Here is a 5,897-nt window from a genome sequence, read left to right as displayed (position 1 = left end):
AAGAAGATCAGGCCGTCGGGCACAGCTGCTCTGATACCATGTTGAACTTCGGTCTTCGCTGCAGCTGAAACAAAAATCAAGAAAAGCTACATTGCAAGGTAAGGAAGAAGGAAATGCAGAGCAAGCAATGTTATTGTTCCATTGAGCTCGATGTAATGAGATACAGGGTTTATAAAAGGTAAAAAGACGCTGAAGACAACATCAGCGGCTGAGATTAAATGCAGTGATCCAACGATTGGTAAATGCTGCATAACTGTGCTCTGTACAGTGGAGCGTAGTGGACATGTGAATTGAGCAGAGGTAGTTATAAGACGGCTGGCTTATCATTCCCTTTGTATAGGTATAATTACAAATAAAGGTCTTATAGCTCCGTTGACAAACTCCATTGATTTAGACCAACATGCTAGGAATAAAAGAAGTAAATATATGAAAATGTAAGTAAATTGCAAACAAAGCAAGAAAGAAAAAGGAGTGGGAAGACAAAACCAGTGAAGATTGATCATTATTTTAGAAGAATCTTGTCGAGTTTCAATGAACAAGACTTGGCAGGATAATACAAAAAAGAAATTTCAAGCCTTCTAAAAAATTTCCAAGCTTCACATCCTCTAAAAAATCAGCATATATATACACACATAAAGCATTGAATGCCATTTGATTAGGAAAAGACAAATATTTATATAAAGAGAAGAACAACCAGTCTTAGCAGAAGCGAAGATCTTCAAATGCAACAACCACGTTACCCATTATCTTTATGTAGAGTTTGAATCTTATCAGATCTCATCTTTCGAAATCTGAAATTATAATGATCATAGCTAATAAAAGTTGGCAGGCTAAATTTGAAAAGAAGCTTTTGATTTGTACGTAATTGCCTTATCAATCAAACTATAAAAATTTGCATAATCATAAACCGATAAGCTGGACTGGATGTTTTTGTCTCTGTCTCTATGTAGTATTTATTTGTTTATGGATTGATTCTTGCCATGGTTTTAATTTTGGTGAAGTTTTAGGCAGAGAATCTTCAATTTAGTCATTTCTTAAAATGTTTTAGCCAGAAATACAAATCTTTACATTCTATTCACTTGCGATTCAAATGATAGCAATAATAGAGAGTTAGCCCTTCCATTTATTTGTGATCATAGAGGAGTTTTGTGCGACTTATTAGGATTCATGTTATATGTCTACTACTCATATAAAAATTTAATATCAATTATATCACTCCTTTCAACCAGAAATCAGTCTTGATCTTTAGAACTATCATTTTTCTTAAACGCTTAAATCATTTCTGTTATGTGCAGAGACAATCAATTTTTATCTAAAATCAAGATCCAACAGCCCATCTTGTGTTGTTTTCTTCAAAAAATTGAAAAGAAATTTCTGCTAATTTCAATGATAATATCATTTAGAAGTTCAGTAAAACAAAACCAGGGAAGGGAAAAAAATTTTCCGGAGTATACAATGAAGGTTTAAGAAATTTCATCAAAATAATAATAATACGCCGAATCAATGCGTAGGGCTTTCTTACCGGGCTGGTGTGGCTTATCTCTCGATCTGTTGAGGCCGCCGGAAAACTTGGGAAGTCGAAGATGGCGGAGAAGAAGAGGGAGGGCGTTGCACAGGAAAATAGATAAGTTCAAAATAATAAATTTTCAATTCCAGAATAATCGGTCCAGCGGGAAGCTCTTTGCAGATCAAAATAAATAAAGCAAAGATTAAAAAAAAAATGATTTTGATAGCAGCATAACCGGTCACAGCCGATTATTCCGAATGCTGAATACAAATTCAGCAGCCGAGGTCACTCTCTCCTCCGAATCCATCTATAAATAAACGGCTTCTTCACCGGATGATGATCACACCTCTAAATCTCTAACCCTAACCTGTTCTCGTCACAGAAAAAGATCGAAGAGACCTTCAATCCCTCCAATTTCAATCCTCTCCCTTATGGACAACAAGAAGAATGTCACCGCCTTAACGGCTACCGGAAGTTCCAGAAGCACCCCAAGAGCCGGAAGTGAAGCCATCAAGAACCTCAAAACCCTCATCCAACTCGTGGACGAAGTAGAGGAGCTCCGCAGAGAGAACGAGCAGCTCCGCCACCAACTGGTCGCAGCTACAGAGATAATTGAGTCCCTTACTGCCCGCCTCAAAGCTGCCGAAACGAGGCTGCTTGCGGCGATCAGAGAGAAGGCTGAGAAGAAGATGGAGCTTGCCGAGTTGAAAGAACGACTCGCTGCCAAAGAGACGGCCGATTCCCACCGTGGAAGATGGAAGAAGTGGCTTTACCCTGCAACGGCCACTTTCTTAGCTTTTTCGGCTGCATTGGTAATTAGTAAGAGTTTTAGAAATTAGATTAATAAGATAATTGTTATTAGTTAAAGATTGTATTAAGTTTAGTTAGTTGAGAGAGTTTGACTGATTTACCTATATGTATTTTCTGAGGCTTCAAATTTTTGAGATTTTAGAGAAGTAGAGAAAATTACTATCTGTTTTCGTTCATATCTTCTATGATTTTTTGTATACATGTATTTTTTTATGCTTATGTCTTTTGAAATTTTTAAATGAGTGAAGATATTATAAATCACTTCTTCTTATAGAATTTTTGTAATGAAGATATTATCCATTATTATCTTTCCATTGAGACTATCTCATAGATGTTACTTTCTGGGGTTCTGTTTAGAGCAAATTATTGCCTCCGGTGTCCAGATTCGTCTGGACACCAATAAAAACGCGCCATGTCGCTAAAAAATATCGGGGCCCAGGGCATCCGAGTGGTGGCATGTCCGGATTGGATGTCCGCATGTCAGGTGACCGGACACAATAATTTGCCTTTGAATAGAGATGATATTTGTCTGTTACTCGTATGAGATCTCTCTAAATTTTCAGTGGATGTATCTCATTGTCTTGCCTTCTAGGGATTTTTATAAGGTACAATGCTATTTATAAAAAGAACAACTTCATTGCTAATTTAAATAGAACTTATTTAAAAGACAACTTTTTCTCTCTAATAAAAATAAAGAGATTAATGGTTTGTTTGGGACAACTTTCTTATTACGTTTTAAAACAACTTTTTAGTATAAAGATTTTAATTTTTATACTAAAAAGTTGCTTTAAGAAGCAGCAAGAAAGTCCCCCCAAATGGAGTCTGATTCAGATAGAAATTCCATTGAGATGAGAAGCTCAATTTCTATAGGTTGCTTCGATGATAATATCTTTCTCTATATGAGGGAAAATAAGTCGTGATGACACTCATATTTAATAAGTTCAATAATGTTTTTGTCATGGCTCTTTAAATCTCCTCTATTTTAAAATTGATTATCCACTCATTATTTTTATAAATAATGACTAAAGTGACTTTAGTAAATTAGACGTTCAATCTTTTTCTCTAATTATTATTATTATTATTATTTTTGGTGTGAAATGTCCTCTTGAATGATGAAAGTGATAATATTAAGACTTGTCAATTAGATTTAAAATTTTTTTTTGGCTAGTTGTGGTGTCCAAAATTGTAAATCTCTCATACAATTTTAGCCTTGGATTGTTTAATCGAAATAATTTGATGACCATGGCTGAATTTGCTCCTGCTTTCTTCTTTGGAAAGTATGCTAAATTTCTCGTTATGAATTCCTACATTTAGGCTTTGTTTGGGACGGCTTTTTTATTGCTTTCTAAAACAGAGTTTTAGTACAAAAATAAAAAAATTTGTACTAAAATTCCATTTTAGAAAGCAGTAAAAAAACCGTCCCAAACGAAGCCTTAGTTGATGATTATTTAAATTGCTTCTAGTGGATGCTTAGGGCCACATCACTAATTATTTGTGCTTATATTTTATAAGCAAAATTAGGGTAGGAGCAGAGAGATGGAGACCTCCAAGAAAAATATCTTCTAGTAACTCTAGATTTACTCTCATAATTTAACAATGCTTTTAAAAAATAACATTTAAAAGTACTCCTTAAGGATCTCTCTCTCATTTTGGTAATTCTTAGAAAGATGGGAGAGTCCTTGATGATCTTGTTATGGATAATATATTGTTCGATAAAATGTCCAGTTTGGCTGATAAAAATACAAATTGCTCTACTAGAATGATAAAATCAGGTGCGAGCTTATCCCTTAAGATTCACATAAATGACCTAGGAAAGAACTGTCAAAAGCTTGTTGAATGTGCATAATGATCTTATAATGATCAATATGCTTATCAAGATATGAGCTCCCATCATAAGGATCATTTGTAGGAAATTTAAATCCAATTGAAATAGGATGCAAGAGAATTGCTTCATTTAAATGTGAAGTTTCTTAAAAGCTACAACAAAATGTAAATTAGTTTCTTTCCTCAAATGGATTTTCTCTTGTATAAGATGTCGGGGCTCATCGCTTTTAACAACATAAGAGGTGTTAATAATTTAGGTTGACTTAAGAAACTCCAAGCCGTCGAAAGATTAAGAGTCAACTAAGTAACATGAGAAGGATGATCTAAAATAGTAGTGTATGAGATATCTTGATAAGGTTGTGGCGGAGGGAGAACCATATGAGCATCTTCAAATTGCCCAACCTCTTTCAATTATTGATTTTGTGACTAGTGAACTCCAACTCTCTGTTGGCTAGCCACCTCCAAAAGTTGAAGGATTTGGGTTTGTTTGCTCCTCTATCTTGTATATTCAATCCTTTAAGGATGGGACTTAAGAGCCTACACTTGCCTAATTACGATGTCTATGGTTGCTACACAAATTTCTAATTTTGCAAGAGTTGGAATTAGAAAATTCACTTCAACGAGTATGAATCCTATATCAGACATTAAATTAATGCGGTCATGATATATGAATATTTTTCCTACAAATAGCTCCAAACTATTGGGTGTTAGAAAATTTACAACAATCGAGAAAGAATTTTACATTCTAGCTTCACATGAAGATTCAACATACACACAAATAAAAGTGAAGAATACATAAGACACTTTAGTTTCTTATGCGGAAAACTTGGGAAGAAATGAAATCATGTGACTTAACTCAGTTGAAATAATGCACTATATACTACAAGTTTCAGAAGACACTATTTTGCAACTATAGAAAACATGATTACAAAGTTGAGAGCAATTGATTAGTCACCTATATATAAAATTATAATAAAGATTTTTGGAGAAGTAGTAGAGTGATGATAAGAGTAGTTGGACGGTAATGATTTGATGATAGTAATCGGACAACGACAGTTGAATGAAGATGAATGGACTTGGTGACATGCAATTAAATTATTATATTATATACTAAAGTAAAACAGATGATTATAATAAAATTCTATTCCAAAATGATATTATTCTTATATTAAAAGTTAAAAGGTGAAATTATTTAATTCAAAAAATAAATTCTTACATGAGATATTTTATAATTTTAATTTAAAATAGAGCAAAAAAAAAGTTGCTATTCAAATTGTCTTGGAATAAATAAAATTTCCACAAATGATTTTTAAATGAAACATATGGGGTGTTTGAAATTGCTGACAGTGAAGATGAGAAGGCTTCAAAAGTAATACTTGTTCTGGTTTTCAGCATGATCAATGTCTAGTCAAGTGGCTTATAAGCTTGGCAATAAAGATAAAATCTTAAAATTTTCTTTAATAGCAATGAAGTGCTATAGTGTTAAAAGCTGTTGTAAGAATGATTGATTGATGAGTTTCTACTATTTAGTTTGAATACATCATCAAAAAATGATCATGATCGGGCACAAATCTCGAGGCAAAATCAGGTTGGAAACTTCCACAAGTAAAATTGGGACCATCTGAACTTTGATTTCAGCGAACTTATAGTCGAAATGAATGTCTCAAAAATATGAACCAAATGACACCAAATTCAACTCAATCAGAGCCCAAATGGGTCCAAATCAAGGGCCCGGAGCATTGTTAGAAGGTTCGAA

The sequence above is a fragment of the Dendrobium catenatum genome, unplaced genomic scaffold, assembly GCF_001605985.2.
Source record: "Dendrobium catenatum unplaced genomic scaffold, ASM160598v2 fragScaff_scaffold_211, whole genome shotgun sequence".
Lineage (NCBI taxonomy): Eukaryota > Viridiplantae > Streptophyta > Magnoliopsida > Asparagales > Orchidaceae > Dendrobium > Dendrobium catenatum.
Note: the sequence above shows the minus strand (reverse complement) of the source record.